This window comes from Hemicordylus capensis, chromosome 4 (genome assembly GCF_027244095.1).
Source record: "Hemicordylus capensis ecotype Gifberg chromosome 4, rHemCap1.1.pri, whole genome shotgun sequence".
In the NCBI taxonomy this organism is placed as follows: Eukaryota; Metazoa; Chordata; class Lepidosauria; order Squamata; family Cordylidae; genus Hemicordylus; species Hemicordylus capensis.
This window is the reverse complement of record NC_069660.1, coordinates 255,271,743-255,293,042: the sequence shown is the minus strand read 5'-3', so window position 1 is coordinate 255,293,042 and position 21,300 is coordinate 255,271,743. Positions and strand designations below refer to the sequence as shown.

General features: G+C 43.1%; 1 long non-coding RNA gene across 1 annotated transcript in view; it reads right to left on the bottom strand.

The window, feature by feature from the left end:
* The window catches only part of LOC128324821 (uncharacterized), a 69,730-nt gene extending 48,728 nt beyond the window's left edge, over positions 1–21,002 (bottom strand). The window contains exon 1 of the long non-coding RNA XR_008307111.1: positions 20,954–21,002. This is a non-coding gene — a long non-coding RNA (uncharacterized LOC128324821). The remainder of the gene's footprint in view (positions 1–20,953) is intronic.
* Positions 21,003–21,300: the final 298 nt, after the last annotated feature.

Here is a 21,300-nt window from a genome sequence, read left to right as displayed (position 1 = left end):
CCACTTGCTCCCCCCCCCTTTCTCTCTCAATCTCTCTCTCTCCATTCCTGAGTTAACAGATCTTTCTTATCTTGTTTCTTCATCTAATTCACACAATGGCAGCATCCTTCTTCTGCAGGGGCTCTTTGCTCCCTCACAACCCCTTTCTTCGCAGACCCCTGCCCACTATCCTTTTATATATATAGATTCCTCTCTTCTACAATCAAGAACATCTTCCGACCAGTAACAGTTGCATTCCAACTGTCCTTAACCATCACAGGCTCCTCCTTCCTATCTGCATATGGAATCTCCACTGACCAGTCACCACGGTGCCACAGGCTCCTCCTCCCTATCTTCATATGGAATCCCCACTGCCTAATCACCACAGTGCCACAGGCTCCTCCTCCCTATCTGCATATGGAATCTCCACTGCCCAATCACCATGGTGCTTCTGCTCATGATCTCTTGTGAGAGTTGCCACACATGGGATTAGCCATGGGTATGCCTTAGAGAATTATATATATAGATGTGCCATTTGCAGCTTCAATGTTTTTCTATTTAAATTTCTATTTTTTCTGCTTAACTGTTATGTCCCCATAGCTAAGCAGGGTCCGCCCTGGTTGCATATGAAAGGGAGACTAGAAGTGTGAGCACTGCAAGATATTCCCCTCAGGGGATTAAGCTGCTCTGGGAAGAGCAGATGGTTTCAAGTTCCCTCCCTGGCTTCTCCAAGATAGGGCTGAGAGAGATTCCTGCCTGCAACCTTGGAGAAACCACTGCCAGTCTGTGAAGACAATACTGAGCTAGAAAGACCAATGGTCTGACTCAGTATATGGCAGTTTGCTATGTTCCTATATTTTGTTTTGTTTTGTTTTGAGAAGAGAGCTGGTCTTGTGGTAGCAAGAATGACTTGTCCCCTTAAGCTAAGCAGGATCCACCCTGGTTGCATACGAAAGGGAGACTAGAAGTGTGAGCGCTGTAAGATATTCCCCTCAGGGGATGGAGCTGCTCTGGGAAGAACATCTAGGCTCCAAGTTCCTTCCTAGGCATCTCCAAGATAGGGCTGAGAGAGATTCCTGCCTGCAACCTTGGAGTAGCTGCTGCCTGTCTGTGTAGACAATACTGAGCAAGATGGACCTATGGTCTGACTCAGTATATGACAGCTTCCTATGTTCCTATTTCTGCAAATAAATTTCTACATACCACTGGACAAACTATGATAAAACAGGTATGCAGATATTCCTAATAAAACACACAAACACAGATAAAGCAAAATTAAATTAAATAAACAAATACTAACATGATCATCACAGAAGGCTAGCATGCATTCTGGAATTACTACCTAGCACCCTGAAGAGATAATCTTAGGACAAAACCAAATCCTCACATGACACTGAACCGGTCTTAAGAAGATGTGCCTAATGTAGAAATGGAATGGAAGTGGTCCTTTTATTTTCACAAAAATCAATCATAGGGGGTCTGATACGGGGGATTTGATATGCGGTAAGGACAAACATCATTTTCTTTGTGAATCATCTGCTGCAATGGTTGCTGTTCATGGACATACCACCAAGTTTCTTAGTCTAGTACTGATGATGAGCATATATTAGTTACATAAAAGACTGTATGAGTTGTTTTACCAGAATTGACATAACTGCCCAGAGTTTCATTATTTTATGTACAAAATGGATCCTGTATTTAATTTTAGTTTTTATACTTATATCATACTTATGTATTTGGGGATCCTATCATATCCTAATTAATCTTTGGATGTAAATATCTTTCCATGCTATGCGTCTTGCATTTAAATTGAATTAGGAGAATAAGTGCAAACTAAAAATGTTGTGTGAATTTCCCTTATTAAAGAACAAGTGACAAGTCACAGGCAGTGAAACTGCCAGCATTTCTATGATTTGCTTCACTTACTTAACAAAGCATTTCAATTACTTGCGTGTAATGGTTTCCTAACATGGCCATTAAAACTGTTAGGGTTCTTAGGCATGAGACAGAAGGTATAGTATATGTTCACAAATAGAAGAGAAATCCTTCCAGACAGAAGAAACAACATAAAATCCGCTAGAAGACAAACTTAGGCATTCCAAGAGAAATTAACATCAATACACAACAAAAAATCAGCCAAAGTTACATATCCTCTACCTAACTGCAAAACAGCTGTGAGCTGCATATGTGATTACCCTTGATAATCTAAGTATCCAAGAATACTTGCTTAGTCTGAAGGAATTCAACCCACTTGGACCTGATGTCATTCACCCAAGGATCCTGAAGGAACTAACTGACCAAATCTCAGAACCACCTGCTAATACATATGAGAACTAGTGGGAAACCTGTGCAGGCCCCAGCAGGAGGGAAATAGCTAATATGGATGTATTCGCTTAACTTTCGCTCCTGAAAATATACTAGTGCAAAACAAATAGATTTTAAGTGCTTAGAATAAAGTGAAGTGATTGCTAGATATCTACATGCTTCTATGATTAAATTATGCTCAGACCTAGATTAATATAAAATTGCATACATATATTTATTTTTTGTGATGTTCTACAAAATAAAATAAAGAAATTATGTCAGAACAACCAAGTCATAGGAACATAGGAAGCTGTCACATACTGAATCAGACCATTGGTCTATCTAGCTCAGTATTGACTGGCAGTGGTTTCTCCAAGGTTGCAGGCAGGAATCTCTCTCAGCCCTATCTTGGAGAAGCCAGGGAGGGATCTTGGAACTTTCTGCTCTTCCCAGAACAGCTCCATCCCCTGAGGGGAATATCTTACAGTGATCACACTTCTAGTCAGGGGCGGATGCCCCATTGGGCGAACGGGTTCAAAGAACCTGGGCCACCACCAATCAGGGGCCATGATCAGTGGCCCTGTTTGGAGCCGAAATCAGCCTGTGCTGCATTGGCAGCACAGCTGGACTGACTCTCCCTGCCAGGTCTCACTGCTAATGCAGCAGGGCCAATCGATCTCCCTCCCAAATGGGGCCACGCTTAGGAGAGAGATCGGCCCGTACTGCATTAGCAGTGTGGCCAGAATGGCTCTCCTTGCCTTTAAGGCAGGTAGTGCACTCCAGCCCATGCTGCCCAATGCAGTGCGGGCCGATCTCTTTTCCATGCTTAGCTAAGAGGACAAGTCATGCTTGCTACCACAAGACCGGCTCTCCTCTCATATTACGTCCTCTCATATGAAGAAGTCTCAAGACTTCTTATTTAAGTCTTCTCTTCAATAGAAAGTTTTATAGTGCCCAATTGATTTGTGTCAAAACTAATGCTTTTAAATATTCTATGTCCTGTCTTTCTTCCAAAATAACCTCAAGGCAAATCATAACATGTTAGCATTAAACATGATGCCACTATAACATGGGACCACATAAAACCAAAGGCATTCTTTCTTATAAAAAAGCTCTTTTCATAAAGTGATGTTCACAGTCCACTTCATAAACAACAAATAGTCTTGTGGTATGTTCAAGACTAACAACATTATTTCAGCATAAGATTTGTGGACTATAGAATCCACTTCATCAGATGTATGAAGTCTTTTCCTCAGTTGGCAAGTGTGTGAGTGAATTCCAGCCCTGTAACCAGCTTTTCTTTGGGTGGGGTGGGGGGAGCCATATTTCTACACAGAAGTAATTCTCCTTCTCCTTCTCGCTGGCATTCTTTAAATGCAGACTGTTTTCATGCCACAAATTAAAAAGCCAATTTTTTTAAAACCTAGCTGGGGTGAAGCAATGCTCTAGGTGGGGTAGTGCATTCACTGGCCCCACCCTAGCTACCGGGCTGAATACACACACACACACACACACACATACTCACACAGAGATATTTCATGCATCAGAAATTGGCAGAGATCTTGGTTATTTTTGCTACAAGGCATGAACACAACTCCTTGCATGTGTTTTACTGTCAGACTTCCTGCAATACAATTATCTTTCTCTTAACTATTACATTGACTTCACAGTTAATAGCCAGTGAAGGAAAGCACTCCCAACATCAGTGACATTTTAGGGCCTTCAAATAGAAATAATAGCTGTTTAAGTCACATGGAAAATGCTAGCACTAACACAGTGGAATGTCTCAACATTCCATGGGTATTTACAGTCGGATGTGCATTGTTAAAGTCTCTGTTTATATGGCTTAATTATTTTCTCTGAAGCCCATTCCCTTAGGAAAGACTTTGAATTACAGAATGCTTCTATCGCCCTGCAGGGCTGAGGCCACATGGAAAAATTTCGATTTTAAAATAAGTACATGTAATATGTAAAAAGAGATACGGCATAGAAACATCAGTAGATATGTCTTTGGGCGACACCAAAAGAGACTATGCTTATCATTTGAATCTACATATTCTAAATTATGAATAAGTGTGCCTAGAGTGATTTCAAAATCAGACCTTTTCCTGCTACTACTTTCTTCTTTTTTCTCTGCCAAGCCAAGGATTTAGCCTATTAGATGATTCTAGCTTCAGTAGCTAAAGCAGTAGTTCGTCCAGCAAAGTTACATACATGATTCGCCAAAGTAACCTAGCTGAGGCCTCTGTGCCTGTATGAGTTGTTCTGTCATGCTCCTGCTAGGACCCAAATATCCTGTTCTGTGAACAAACTGGCTTGTGAAATCAGCTCACATGCTAAGGCTAAGAATGGATCATCACACAAAGCTCATGTTACTATCACACTTCACACACACACACACACACACACACACACACACACACACACACACGTATTCTGCCCTTCCTTAAGGAGTTGAGATCTACACAAATGGACCCCTTACCATTTTATTCTCACAGGCAGGGGCGTAACTACTATTAGGCAAGGGGAGGCGGCTGCCTGGGGGCCCCCATGCCTCGAGGGGCCCCCAGAGGCAAATCACATGACTATATATTGTGAAGTATGTGGGGGGGGGTGTATCAGCGAGGGGTCCATTTTAAATTTTGTCTCTGGGCCCACTCCAGCCTTGTTACGCCCCTTCTCACAGGATAAAAGGTAAATTAGAGCAACAGTAGCTGACATGGTAGCTGACATGGTGAGGAAAATTACTGAAAGTAGTCCAATTGAAATTAAAAGGAAAAGTTAGGCAATGCCTACCTTGTCCTTATAATTTCAGTGAGACTATTTTGAGTAATTTTCCTCATCTTGTCAGCCAGTGACTGGTCCAAGATCATCCATGGTCCAAAGTCAACGCTTTATGCACTAACTACATCACAGCACACTGGCTCTCCTTCTCACAACAGGGAAGATATGAGAGTCTTGCCTACTTAGTGACGGCCCAGCACTATCTGCAACTGGTTCCACCCCTTTACGAAGTTTTGAAGGAATATTTTCAATTAATGTAGCTTTCCCCCCACCACATGTTATTTTCACATTTGTGTACTTAATTTTGTCAAGTATGTATATTCTATCAATTTATCATATGGATGATAACTTGTTTACTCAAATATGCATTGGATACATTTCACTATTTCAGTTGCTATCAATAGCTCACTTTTCACAGCACAGTAATGCCTCATGGTACTGGTCCCTGAGTGGGTAACTCCTAAACTCTCACAGACCTTTCAAGGTAGCCATACAAACTCCCTCACACAGTCATAAGTTTAATCAAGTATTCAAAACACTCGCTTTAGGCAAGTATTTTTGTGAACAAACATTTTCTTGTGCCAGTATTTGCCAAAAGGGAATAAAAGGCTCTGTGGGCACCATGTAAGCAAATTGTGGTGTTTATTTGAGCAAATGTTTATGAATATGAACACTTTTTTGTTGTTGGCAGTATTTGCTTTGCTCTGGATGGAAACAAGCAGTAAAGATCGTGGGTAACACAAGAAACCAGGCCAGAAAACTTAGGATGACTTCCAGAAGAAAGATGAGGGAGATAAAAGCTGAGCAGAGCTACCTAGATAAAATCCCAACTCCTGCTGTAACTTGCACCCCCAAATAGTCACTGCCTCCATTACAAAATGGAATTTAATGTTAACAATGTTTAAAGTATGAAAAGTCGATATCCATCACCAAAAATGTGGAAACAGAGGCTGCTTTTCACCAAAGGTCTCCATGTGCATAAAATGTACATATATTTATTGGTATTATATATGCATGTTTGGATAAAAATTGGATAATTGGAGAATAAATACAGCTCACCGCTGTGAAGCTGATGACCAGATGAGCTGTATGTCGGCTCAGTTGGCTGTCTAGATGCAGAGTTCTCAAGGCCCCTGCTTCTGAACCATAAATGAATCTCGTGGTTAGGTTTACCACACACAGTCCTCTGTCCTCCTGCCCCATGGGCCAGGCCAGCAACTTCACGGGGCTATTCTTACGATCACAAAAATTGGGCTAGGAAAATCCTAGCCGAGGCCAGTAGTTCTGGAGCGGCTAACCCGCTCCTGTAGCCCGCTTCTTAGCCCGGGTTTGCGGATCGAGTGCTCCGCCAACCCGGGCTTTCTGCTCGTGAGTAGCCACAGCGCAGCTCTGTGCCACAGCTACTCGTGAGTAGACCCCCAGCCGGGAGGCTTAAAAGCAACAGTATGCCCTGCACGCTCATGCAGGGCATACTGGGGCTTCCGGGGGCCACGTGGCCCCTGAGCTCCCCAGCTGCTACCGGCTCCGTCGCAGGGCCGGCCATCGTGTGGGTGGCCAATCCAGCCACCCAGGGCTCCCTGCCCGCTCGTGAGCAGGTAGAGCGGACTTAGCCCGCTCTTCCCGCTCAGCGCCCTAAACCGGGTCTCACTGATCGTGAGACCCAATACCACCTCTTGGCTCAAGACAGAACAGCCACCTAGCTACCGAGCCAGCCTCTTTGCATGCTGACACAGTGGTATGTGCGCAGTCTCCCACTTGCTCACTGTTCTCTATGACATTTATATATGGCTTTTCAACAGAATGTTTCACAATGATTTTCAAAGAAAAATAAATACAGTGGTCCCTCGACTTATGAACTATTCGACACCCGATGTTTTCGACTTACGAACGACAAAAATGACCGGAAGTCGTTGCCAGTTTAGATGCGGCTTCCTCGACGTACGAATTTTTAGATGCGGTTTCCTCGACTTACGAATGTTTCCAGACCTCCGTGGGTGCGCTTTTCGACTTACGAAAATTTCGACCTACGAACGTGCGTTCGGAACGGATTAACATCGTAAGTCGAGGGACCACTGTAATAAGATGCTCCCCTGTCCCCAAAGCACCCAAAATCTAAAAAGAAATGCAAGGTAACACCAGCATCAGCCATTGAAGGAAATCTGTGCTGCGGTTAGATAGGTCCAGTTGCTCTCCTCATGATAAATATAAGAGATTCACCACTTTAAAATATGCCTTTTTACTGAGTTGGCAGAAGTAGCTGCTAACTGAGTAATGTCAGTTAGCTAACAGCTAACCTTTCAGTGCCGCCGCCACCAGATGAAGGAAGCAAGGAGAGGAGAGCTGGTCTTGTGGTAGCAAGCATGACTTGTCCCCTTACCTAAGCAGGGTCCACCTGCATATGAGTGGGAGACTTGATGTGAGAGCACTGTAAGATATTCCCCTCAGAGAATGGAGCCACTCTGGGAAGAGCAGAAGGCTCCAAGTTCCCTCCCTGGCATCTCCAAGATGGGACAAGATTTATTTATTTTTAAATAGGACAAGATTTTTTTATTGAACCAACAAACTACCAAAGCATACAGTACATTGCCAAGATAGGGCTGAAAGAGATTCCTGCCTGCAACCTGGGAGAAGCCTCTGCCAGTCTGACAATACTGAGCTAGATAGACCAATGGTCTGACTCAGTATATGGCAGCTTCCTATGTTCCTAAGCAAGCTGAACCTGCCGAGCTCAACTATCTGTGCTCCTGCATTACATGGCTCTGCAACCTGCCACTGAAGCTGAACCTCCCCTCTGGCTTCTCCATTGGATGGATGGTCAGTGGGAAGGGGAAGGGGACAGAGGAAGAGAAGCTGCTTCTGAGAAGTGTTCTGAGAAGAGAAGTGTTCTGAGCAAACAAAATGTTCCAGCTGCTCCCCAGAAGTATTTCAGACACCACGACACATGCAGAAAGAAATCTGTTTGATCTCCAGAATTGTTTCTATTCCTCCTACTGCAAAAATAGTTGTTTGGTGCCCAGAATAGTCGCATGTCCTCTATAAAAGTCCCTAGTTGGGAACCCTAGTTCCAAAGTGCACTGGAAGTCCTTTCGCAGCCATCACTCACCTTCTCCCTTCTGTGCTACTCATGGTTCTGAAGAGGCACGCTTTAACCATGATGAGGGGCGGGCATCATGATGGGATCCATGATTGGGTGGGGGGGGGTTATGGAAATGTCTCCTATCACAGTTACAGTATTCACCTCTTCAGATGAACACTGCTGGAACTGTGAGTAGCTCAGGGGAGGGAGGAGAGAAAGAACCGGCGAGGGACTCCTGACATGCTTTGGGACGCTCTACTCATGTATAATGTCTGAATATGCTTTCAGTGTGTGTACATGTGCTCCCTTTTCTAGACATAAGTAATGCTGTGAGCATGCATTGCCAGAGTGCCCCCCCCCTTAAAATTCTGGAGCCCACACTGGTAGGAACATATCAATCATACATTGAGCCATTTCTCACGATCCCATGAGCGGGTTTGAGGGTGGGTGGAGGGGAAGGCTGCAGCAGGTTACCTTCCCATCAGACAATCTACAAGAGTTGCTGGGTGCATGGATCATGCACCCAGATGAGCCGTGGCTGCCCCAGGCAGCATGGAAGTTTAGGGGCTGGAACACATCATCCCGGCCCACGGAAATCCCACAATGCACGTTGTGGATGCGCAGTGCATTGTGTGGAACCTCCTGCGATGGCCGGGAGCCCGCATCTGTGGCCGGGAGCAGCCGGCACTGACACACAAGCAGTTAGCCTGCGTTGCACACTCATGCCCTTAACCTCGGCTAACCGGCAGGCTCCCTAGGCAGATTTGCCACCGAGGCACTGCCAAGAGCCACACAACTCCCAGTGGTTCTCACAGGCAGCCCAGTCCGGGCTTAGCTGCCCTCGCCGGGTCTTGGCTGCTCGTGAGAACAGCCTCATTCTCTGAACTTTGGAAAATTACATACAAATATAGAAGGAATTGCATTTATGTAACTGGAAGCAGGAACATTCTTTTTGAATATTTGTGTTGAGTATATTTGTGTCTGTATTTTTCTAGTGGACCCACAAAGAGTTCATTTAGCTAGGTGCCGTTCAGCCAGGACATTAGTTATTCTGTACAAACTGTATGAAGATAATTAATTAACCAAAATAGGAAAAGGCATGTACATATATGTCAGTGGTGGGAGGTGGAGAGAGAAGTGGAGAGAGAATTTCAGCTGAAAAACTTTGACTTTGACTAGTCACTTTCTTTCACTAAGAGACCCATCTATTGAAGCTTCAGGAATAGTACTAGCCAAGGAGCCTACAAATAATATACATATCATGAAGATTACACAATTTATTTGGAAATGTTTTCTTATGGTAAAGTAAACTTCACAAAACTACAGTGGAGCCTTCTTATAAATTAGTTCTAATGCTTAAAATCCCATGAGCTATGAAATGTTTTTTTTAAAAAGAAGTTAAACACATCAGTTGCTGAGCAACATGGCTTAAATTCAAACAACATTTCTTTATATAAAGTCTTTTCAGAAAGAGACTACTGTGGAGTTAGTGTGAGCCCTTAGCCTATGGGTAGTGTTATTTTATTACAATCCTTTGAGAAATAATTTGCAGACAGAAGGTTGCCAGAATTTGATCCTCAGGATTTTATGGAATCATGGCACGCCTATTTTTTGATTGGCCACCATTAATTAGCTCCATCTCTGTAATAATTATTTCGTTTACTGGTAACGTTGCCACTTATCTTGAAAAAACACAAATTTTACAATATAAATTTATTTTAAATTAGGAATGTGCCCAAAATGCGATTTGGCATCTGAATCACGGGCACATCCCTTTAAAACCAAGGGCTTACAACCCCTTTAACACGGAGGGGAGCAGGTCCATACCTGCTCTTCCTCCAACTGCCGCCATTGCCATGATCCTGGCACTCTCCCCAGCTATGCCCGTTCACCAGATGTCCCACGTGACACCGGCACACACATGGCCTCCCTGCATGTGCAGAGGCCATTTGCATGGTCAGCAACCATGCTGACTATGCACATGGCCACCGTTCATGCGCAGAGGCTATGTGTATGCAGCATTGTGCAGGGGCTGCTGGGAGACACCCCACCAGTGTGCAGGCATAACTTGGGGCAGGGGGATGTGCCTGCAATTCAGATGCTGAATCACATTTTGGCACCTCCCTATCTTAAATGTGTATGATGGATTGATCAAAACTTTAAATCTCTCTCATCTTTCAAGTCTATTAAAAAGTGGGTTTGAAACAAAGGCTGTATTAGAAGGCTACACTAGTCTAATTAGTATCTGAAGCCACTACAGGTGTTACACTGCAAGTCTCTGCTTAGGCCTAATTGCCCGCCAATGGGAATAGGGTGACTGGGGCTATTCACATGACTGTGTGGGTGGGTTCAACCTACCATCCCCAAGATGATGGACTTTTGTTGCTTTAGAGCGCGAGCTGTGCGCCCACATAATCTGTGCTGCAGGGAGTAGCGCTGATCACGATCCACACTGCTCCCGGCAGCATGGATCAACAGAAGCCAGGACTCGTTTCTCCAGCCTCTGGACATCCCACAAGGCACTGCATGACAAGTGCAGTTCCTTGGGGGATTCTCCCATCAGATGGATGCTCTACATGCCCATCTCTGTGTCTCCTCAGGCTGCGTGGAGCCCAAAGAGACGCACATTCCCGGCAGCTGGGTTTAGGGAACACTTCCTCCTCCAACCTTGGCTAAGAGCCAGGCTTGGGAGCAGGATTAGGCTGTGTGGGAGCACCAGGATCCGTGCAGATCCCGGTATGCTACGTCACACCAGACGGCCCTAGCCTGGGCTAAGCTGCTTGTGAAAACAGCCTCACTGCCTCTCTGGAAGGATGCATCCTTAGTGAGTGTGGTGTTTCCCTGTAAGTTTTCATTGCAAACATGTTTACTTATACTTCAGATGAATTAAGAACTTAGTCGATTTTGGCTTTCAACTGATAACTCTAGATAACTGATAACTCTAGACAGAGGCAAATCGTTTTCTTACACATGTTATAGATAGACCTTTTCTTCAATACCAGGATCCTTAAAAAGCAACAACAACTTTATCTATTAGTCATCTCGTAGGTGAGATGAGACAAGGGAAGAGGACAATGTATAAAACAGAATGTGTGCAATGTGCAGCATTTTATATTGGGGAAACAGGAAGGTCATTAATGAAAAGATATAAGGGGCATTTAGCTGATATGCAGCATAATAAAAATCCAACTAAACCGTGGCTGATGCACATGAGGGGAAAACATCAAGGAGAAGTAACACAAACAGAAGTAACACAAACAGTGTCAATATTGACAGTTGAAGGGAAGATTAAAGAAGCAATGTTTATAGTGCAATTGCAACCAAATATTAATGTAAAGGAAGAGATGAAAGAAGCCATGAGATATATTGGTCACTGAAGGGGTTAAAAGGTTTGCTTGTTTTCTTCTCTCCATTAATTATTTCTTGTTTACACAGTCAGACAGGTGTTATCGACTGGTTTGTTTTATCCAGACATCGAGTCCTTCCCAAGGACCTGGGATGCCAGAATTTTATTGTCAATTGTTATAGATATGGTCGCAGAATATAGGCTGTTCCCAGTAAAGCTGCTTTTTGTAATTGGCTGATGGTGATTTCTGTGACCCCTATGGTGTTGAGATGCTCTTCAAGGTCTTTTGGAACTGCACCCAGGGCGCCAATTACCACTGGGATTATTTTGGTCTTTTTCTGCCACAGCCTTTCAATTTCAATTTGTAGATCTTTGTATTTGGTGATTTTTTCTATTTCTTTTTCTTCTATTCTGCTATCCCCTGGTATTGCTATGTTGATTATTTTGACTTGTTTTTCTTTCTTCTCGACTACAGTGATATCTGGTGTATTGTGTGGCAGATGTTTGTCTGTTTGTAGTCAGAAGTCCCATAATATTTTTACATCTTCATTTTCGTCCCACCAATTTTTGGCTACAGGTAGCTTGTATTTTTTGCAGATGTTCCAGTGTATCATCCCTGCTACCTTGTCATGCCTTTGTTTGTAGTCAGTCTGTGCGATCTTCTTACAAGAGCTGATCAGGTGGACCACGGTTTCATCTGCTTCTTTACAAAGGTGGCACTTGCTGTTTATTGTGGATTTTTCGACTTTTGCTCTTATTGCATTTGTTCTTAGTGCCTGTTCTTGCATTATTATTATTATTATTATTACATTTATATCCTGCTTTTCCTCCAAGGAGCCCAGAGTGGTGTACATGGCTATGTTTATCCTCACAACAACCCTGTGAAGTAAGTTAGGCCGAGAGATATGTGACTGGCCCAGAATCACTGGCCCATAGTCACCCAGTCAGTTTCATGGCTGAATGGGGATTTGAACTTGGGTCTTCCCAGTCCTAGTCCAACACTCTAACCACTACACCATGCTGGCTTACTGGCTGCCTTTTCATTTGTTTCTACTTTCGGTTTGGCTGTTGTGTTGTATGTAAGGCTTAAAGTGTTACCAGCTGTTTTGCCAAAAAGACTAGAGCACTGATGATGGTGTTTTACGCCCAAACGTTTGCTCTGCTTACATGTCTGTACGTTTGTAAGTTTATTTTAACATCCTGTTTTTGTGCATTAAAGAGGTCATTTTGAAGCTTTTGTGAAGGCATGCACATTCATCACCATTATATCATTTCATCTCTTAATGATTGTTCTCTGGGCAACTAACAAAGTAAAACAATAAGACAAAAATAGACTAAAACATATTACTGAAAACACATTGAAATAAAAACAAAAATGACAATAAAATATAATCAAAAAACAGTAACTTTTTTTAAAAGCCTGAGTGAACAACAAAAGGGGGGACACTAGGTGAACACAAGGTGTCTAAAAAACTTAGTGATGTGCCAGGGGAACCTCACTCAGGAAACTATTCTTTAAACAGGGTGGCACCACCAAAAAGGCCCTCTCCCTACTAACCACCTGCCTCATTTGGCAAGGACACTTGGAGTATGCCCAGTAGGCCCTCCTGCTTCTCCTGGTAAGGTCATATGGGACAATGCTCTCTTCCAGTTTAGGGCTTTAAAGTTCAAAACCTCCACTTTACATTGGACCCAAAAACAGACTGGGAGCCAGTGCAGCTGATGAAGCACTAGAGTGATATGATCAAAATGTCCAGTCCCAGTTAATAATCTTGTAGTCCTATTTTCTGGACAACTGCAGAAAACAACTTCCTTTATCTAGTACCAGAGGAGTTCATGGAGTGGATTTTTTCCCCAAAATGCACATTCTGTGGTCAAGAGACAGATGTAGAAACGATTTGCTCTTACTTTTCTGCATTCTGTTTTCAAATGATTGAACATATGTACAGTGAATACATATGAAAGGAGCAGGATCACAGCAACAAGATTCATCCTAACCCCACTCACGTTCACTCAGCAATCTGTATGATCTCTACAAAAGAAATAGGGTTCCAGCCATATGTACAGAGCCTCTATGCATACATTTTGCATGTGTGTGTAGGGGCTGCAGTATACAGATGGTCTAATTGATACATGTAATCTGGGCTGCACAATCCCTGGCCAGAACCTCAGGGGTATACTCGTGAGTCAAATGGGCTGTAACCCAAAATTTGGCTTTAAAAAAGCCAAATCTGGCAACAGTCAATGGAGATACCCAGAAGCAAGTGATATCAAGAGCAAGGAAATCTGAGGCAGCGTTTCATGAACCCAGCATCAACTGGAGGCCAACAATTCTGCAGTGTAGACAGGAAACTGAACACATCTAATGTACTTCTAACTTCATTCTTTGCACATTGAAAGATGATGAACCACAAAAGCAACTATAACTGCCTGCATGATATAAATGATAATGAAAATTGTAATAATGCTTATAATACATGCTTCACATACCTTAGTAACCCTCACAAACTAATAATGTAGGCCAGCATCCTCATATACTGCAAATAAAACAGGGGCTGAGGATGGATGACAGTGGTTTGAGAAAGGCTGCTCAATGAGCAGAACTGAGATTTGAATAAATGAATTTACAAGTACTAGTGTGAAGATGTTGCACTAGCGCAGGGGTTCCCAACTTCTGGTACTCCAGATACTGAACTACATCATCTTCAATTTATTGTGATGGGGATGATGGGAGTTGTAGTTCAACATCTGGAGTAAAATAGGTTGGGACCCCCTGAAGTAGCTAGTTAGGAGAGCTGGTCTTGTGGTAGCAAGTATGACTTGTCCCCTTAGCTAAGCAGGGTCCGCCCTGGTTGCATATGAAAAGAGAGACTAGAAGTGTGAGCACTGTAAGATAGTCCCCTCAGGAGGGGATGGAGCCGCTCTGGGACAAGCAGAAGGTTTCAAGTTCCCTCCCTGGCTTCTCCAAGATAAGGCTGAGGGAGATTCCAGCCTGCAACCTTGGAGAAGCTGCTGCCAGTCTGTGAAGATAGTACTAAGCTAGATGGACCAATGGTCTGACGCAGTATATGGCAGCTTCCTATGTCCCTATGAATGTGTGTTCCAGACTAAGTTAGAATTTGTATTGTGCCAGTGCAACAGGGGGTGCCTGCACAACATGTGGCACCTCCTGTTGGGAAACCTCTTCCTTAGCCCATATACATTGCAGGGAATGGTGCGAAGCTATCCACTATCTTTATTGTGCAAGTGGATCAAAACGCCAAAGACTGAGCAACTTTGAGCATCTGCTCAGTTATGTGGCCTCCTGGCGTGGGTGCATATTTGCAGTTTTCATCAGGATATCAGCCATTGTTTTGTGTTCTGACATGAGAACTAGGGAAGTTAATGGGCAATATGCAGTTTCTGAAAGGGAGAAAAAAGAGAGATGGGATGCCAGCAGAAGCTCTGCAGTTATTTCAAGTTAAGGGTGGAGGCTCGCTGTGTTTTATTCACACACACCCCATAGACAAGGCAATGCTGTGTGAAGTAGGGATAGGCCTGGTAGCTTTCTAGCATAAAATTACCATCCTTTTTTTAACAATGAAGTGGCAGGTGAGGAAGTGTGACTCTTCGGAAGTGTATTGCTGACTCACAGTAACTCCCAAGTCAACTCATACTAGCGGTCTGTATTCATTTGTACACAAGCCTTTATCAACTTTAATAACTTGAAAACCACATTGCAAATCTTATGTTGAGATTCAAGTATGAACATTTCTAGATAAAATAGCACTCTACAGAGGAATGCTTATGATGTGACATCTGTCTGATGCATTTCATGAAATGCTGTTAAGAGCATCAGTAGGGTGATTAAACTCTTTGTATAAGCAGTTTTGAAGGATTAAGGCCAGACAAAATGTTGGCAGTATGAACTCTGACAATGTGTGTCAAAAGTTGCCCTGAGATCAAGGTCAGGTGATGCAGGATCAGCTCCAAAGGAGTCCAGAGTATTTAGAGGACTCAACAGTTGTGGCAGGCAATACTCATGATTTAGAAACCTTACTGACTGGTTGACCGACTGACGTATTTTTATATGTGCACATATCCTACTTTTATGTCTATTATATTCAAAGCTGCTGATCAAAGCTCTAAGGGGGCATATAGAATGTCTTGTTTCTGTTCTTGATTTATGGAACTGAAGAATGGAAACAGGTCCAGGAAGCAGCCAAAATGTTGGACAGGAAAGAGGTATCAGGAATGTGGAGGCTTAGCTGCAATTCTGGATTGCAGAATTGCAATCCTGGATTGCAGGATTGCAATTCTAAATGTACTCTACTTCACACTGCCTACACTAGAAATTGGGAAATATCTAGAACCGTCAGTCTAGAAGCAGAATAGCTCTTGCATGAGTGGTGGGATGTTGCACAAGCTCATCACATGGAGAAAGTAAGCTCCATTCTAGAGTAGTTCTTGCACTAGTGGAAGATTTGCGCAACATGTTGCATTACTTCTTCCACAAGCTCTTCTACCACTAGTGGTTCTTCTTCCACAAGCGATTGTGTGACATTGCAGAGTGTCACTATGGATGTAGCCGATTATTCAGAAGCTCCATTAGAAAATAATAAATTACGAATGCCATGTTAGGGATGCTGTGAAGCATCCTACATATTTAGAAAGGCCAATACAAGCAATGGTTGCTGTTCAATCCAGCATTCGTGTAAGAGTGGGAGAGAGATTAAGATGGTCTCAGTCAGCCTGTTCAGTGTATCTTCATTGAGATTATTTTAGGATGAGCCAGCAGGCCCATGAGTATCACCTTTGGACCCTGGCAGGATTTATCTGTCAGGGACCAGGACTGGGAAAGAGCCTTCTCAAAGACTTTGGGAAGCCACTGCCAGTACAGAGGGCTAGATCAACCAATGGTTTGATTCGCTGAACACTGCAACTTCATATGTTCATGTAACATCACTCTGTTGCCTACCTTTTAGTCCTGTCTGCCAGACACAGAACTCCCTTCCACAGCAAACAGGCCTATACCTTTGGTTGGGCATACAGCCAATCATTCATTTTCTGGATCTGGGTCTCTGCAGTATTCATCCCTAGTCAAACAGACATTCTGGGCTGCCGTGGTCCTCCCCTCACTGCACATATTGAAGAAGGATACAGTTCTGTTCCTATTCAAATCAATAACATGGAGCAGAATCTCGTTGATTCTAATGGAGCAGGAACACAGCGTGCTTGTTTCCAAAATATCTGACATTCATTTTTCACTCTATTTAGTCAGCTATTCCTACTTTCATCTCTTGCAGATTTTGTTATCTGGGACAAGTAGATAATGTTCTTGGTGGATGCAGATACATTACTACGTGCAGAGAATGAAAGAGCCAAGTACAGGAAATTACCACTCGGAATATGCATGTACACACAATCACACACACACACACACAAACAGCCAAGGCCTTCGGCAAGCCATCTGATTGCAATCAGCATTTCATGGAGTGACAGCTCATCAGACGGTTTAGTGTTCTATTATAGTAGAAGGTATTCCTAACTAGCAACCTTAACAAAACAAACAAAAGTACAGAGCAGTTTCCCCTGTTGCCAAAGGGCCAGATGCATCTGGCATCTTAAGCTGATGATGAAGAGAAAGACTCGCAAGGGCCAAATTTTCTATAGCTTGGTACTCGTAATCATGGCTAGATCTTCCAAAGATATTTGCTCCTGCCTGGGCCATGTCTTCCCTGCATGGGCATCCTCCTCTTCTGCTCTACTGCAAAAGGATTGTGAAATAAGTATAAAGCAAAAATTGCACTCCACGGTGGCCCAATACGGCCACCACTCCAGCATGTGTGCAGTCTCTAGAAGCACAATTGCTGTAGGGTACTAGTCTGGTGTTTAGATCTACCACCTACTGTAGAAGCCACAGGCCAGTGCAGGTTACTCAGAGAAGTCCCACATTGGTGTAAAGAGGATGCAAACCCCTGCTAACCTGGCAAAGAGGCACCTTTTAATGTGGTGATTCTCTTTATTTAGCAGGGGGAGAGTAACTGGCCCTACCAACCACCAGCACAGTACCTCCAGTGACTGTTGCTGGTGTCTATCTTATGTTTCTTTTTAGACTGTGAGCCCTTTGGGGACAGGGATCCATCTTATTTATTTGTTATTTCTCTGTGTAAACCACCTTGAGCTATTTTTGGAAGGGCGGTATAGAATAGAAATTGAATGAATGAATGAATGAATGAATGAATAAATAAATAAATAAATAAATAAAAATTCCATCTGGGGATAATAGAGTGATGCACAGACTACCTTGGGCACCAAAACTACGGCCAGATTTCCAAAAGCAATTAATGCAAGGGATTCTAAACTGGGAAGTTGCCAGAAAGGTTGAATGAACTGGAACTTGAGTTGTTAGTTTCACTCTTGTGGGTAAAATGTTAATAGCACAATCGGCTCTGTGGTGAGCCTGACGCCCACACAGAAATCTTCAGGTGCTGTTTTGTCACTCTGGGTGAGCTATTTCCAATAGGAGGATAATTCTTTGACCTTGGCCTAGCCATTTTACCTTAATCCTCAAACCATTAACTCAGGAGCAATCAATCTGCCTCACAGTTTTTCTGTCAAAGGCACTTTTCTGTCCCACAAAGGAGTTGTGAAGATAAGAACTGTGTGTTAAAAATGCCATGTTATTCAGGTATTAGCCCAGGAATATCAGCAGCAACAAAGGGACCTCAGATATTCATAAAATCAGTCACCAGGTGCTTTCCACCAATGTGGAAATTCCATGCACATACAGATCTGAATGTATGTACAATTTTCACATATTATGTTAAATACGTGCACAGAAATGCCTCTGTATTTGAGAGGCTCTGTATCCAAGTTCAGTGTTTAAATGTGCACATGTATATGTGTACATTCCCACCAAAACATGGACATATGCACAGAAACCTGAATGCACGTACAACATAATGTCTAAGTAGGGCCACAGCCTCCTTAGTTTCTTGCTTTCAGCATTCTTTATGAAGCTAAAGGTACAGAAGTTAGGAAGTTGAAGAAAACTTTGCCTTTCACCCGCAGAGAAATCCATGAAAGCTTGATTATGGTGTGTCGTTAAGATGCAGAAATCAACAACAACTGTACAGAGCTCTCAAATTATTTACAGCCTTATGGTCAGACTGGTTTTGTACGTGAAGCATTAAGTGGGGATGTGTGAGAGCTAGGTTCCCATCTTTGGTCAGCCATGGAGCTCACTGGGTGGCCTTGGACAAGTCAAACTCTCTTAGGGTAGAAATGAACATTGAAGGCAGAGTAATTTAAAAGGCAGGAAGGGTGCTTAACTCTTTCCTCCACCCACTGATTTCTCCCTGCAAATGTTCCCCAGCTATTTTAAATAAGATGGTTGTTGTTTTGCAGCCAAGCTCCAAAACTGGAAGTTTTCCTTGCTGTTGGATGGGGGAAATGACCCGGGGGATTAAAGCAAGATCCTTGCTTGCCCCTCAAACTTCCCTTGCAAGGGTTCTCCACCTCTGCATTCACATTAACTTGGCAAACACTGGTTTGGAAACACCCTTTTGCCAAGCTAACAATTCTACCAAGATAACAATCAGCTTAACCTCCCTCAAAGGAGTTGTAATATAAGGACAAATGAGCATTGAAAAGCACAACAAGAAAGGAGGCACACTTGTACTTCCTCCACTGGTTCTTAGCCAAAGGAAGGGCTATGCTTCATATCCACGGATCAAAACAACAACAAATATTCATATCTCTATGGGAAAATGTTCATCTCCTCCCTTCAGACAAGTTCTGGGAGTGTGTGGAGAGGAATATCCACTCACCAATGCTTCACCGCTTCTCTAGGACAGTCAAAGAAGCTCTGAAAACACCATAGTCATGATAAATAACAATAGTATATATACCATCAGAACACAGAAGCAAGACTCCCCAAAACTGTTTTCATCATTTTATATGCTTTTTAACCTTTCTGAGTAGTAGCACCCCGGTATGTAGGAGGAAGTAGGATACTTCCTGTTCCTGGCAGTTTGCCCTACTGCCAAAAGATTGAAAGCAGCTATATACTCTTTAGTGCTGAGGGGTACACATTCATGGAGCCTTGAAGGGGAGCACCAAATGCATGGGGAGAATACTGAAGCACATAGAGTTGATATGCACGTGCGCTCTTTGTACATATGGGGGAGGGACAGCAGGCATATTCTCACTTTCCCCTGTATGTGTGCATTCAAACAAAACTCAAAGAAAATGGGTTTGAGTTGATACCCCATCATGTAGAGTGAAATTAATTTCATACAGTTCTGTACTCAGGATGGATTCAATGGTGCTACTCCTTTCTGGACATCCCTTCTAGCACTTTTTAGCCTGTATTTGATACATTTACTCTAGATTTAAGCAACCATTGCAATGTGTGCTCATGGCTTTCTCTGAAGCCACACAAACACTTGAAAGACCTAAGAACGCCTCCTGCAATACCTAGAGTGCATTTAAGGTCACCATTAACTGTTATGGGAGCACCTGCATATCTCCAACAACATAAATAAATACCCCTGAAGTATGCCGCCTGGGCTTTTTGACTGATGTCTACAGAAGCAGTGTTCGATGCCAGCATCCCCATCTTCAGCTTTGGTTGCTGCTGTGATTTGATCAATAAGCAAATGGATAAATTCTATCAATAAGCATGGATGGGCAGAAAGGTACAAAATCATTTTGGAAAATCCAGTTTTATCACTAGCCTGCTCTCAGGGTTAGCGACATAATGAAGATTTCCTCATGCAGATTTATTTAGCTCAATGAAAGAGCTAAAGTAAGATTTGTTTGTTTTTACAAAGCTTGAATCAAAGAGACTTTAGGGTTTTGTTTTGTTTTTAAAGAGCGATTCAATATCAGCTTTTACTTGCAAGAAGGCAATGGCTGTGTGTGTGCACTTGTGTGCATAGGTTTCGCTACCATATTTCTCCAGAGCACAGATCAACTATCAGCAGAGGGAGAGAGCATGTGTGTGAAGCCTGACCTCGGCCTTCAATGCCGAGGGCCTGTGGGTTTGGGCCAGGAACAGGAATTCCCTGTACAGACACTGAGTCTGCTGAAGGAGACAGGAGAGCAGCCTCCACAGAAGACTACTTTGTTCATTGCCACCAAGGAAAATTTACACAACAGACACACATACGCACACTCACACACACATATACAACACCATGGAAAAATGAACATTTCAAAAGTACTTTATTCCTAGAATACACAAGCACCTTCTTTCCTTAAAAGGGGGTGGTGATGCTAAAAATTAGCCAAGGTTAAGAGTATGTTACCAAACATATCAGAGAACCAGAATGGATATTAATCTCTAAATGTTTAAGATCCACAGACAGGTCGTTGAAACAAAATCAGAGTAGAACAGGAATTCATAATGAATCATTTTTAAAAAAATGAAATCTCTATCAGCCACATCTGGGAATTTTAATTAATTTACTTATTTTTACCTTATGCCTTTTTTAGTCTTCACTTCTTAAGAACTCCAGCCAGTCAAATTATTTCCCCTGTGGTAGAGAATATAAATGTAGGACTGAGGGGGAATAAAACAGGCACAAAATATATACAGTGATTTGGTGCGGGCGGGGAGGGGAAGAACCATCTTCTGTGGATGTGAAGTCTAACATGCAAGCTTCTGAAATGGCACAGAACGCTTTATCACTTGTCTGTCAGGAACAGGGATGTCCTTAGGGCATAGCAAGCAGGGTGACCACAGCAGGCCCCGCTTTTTAACACACACACCCCATTAGAATTAACTGGAAGGGGGCCCCGCACTAACTGATTTACCCCGGGCCCC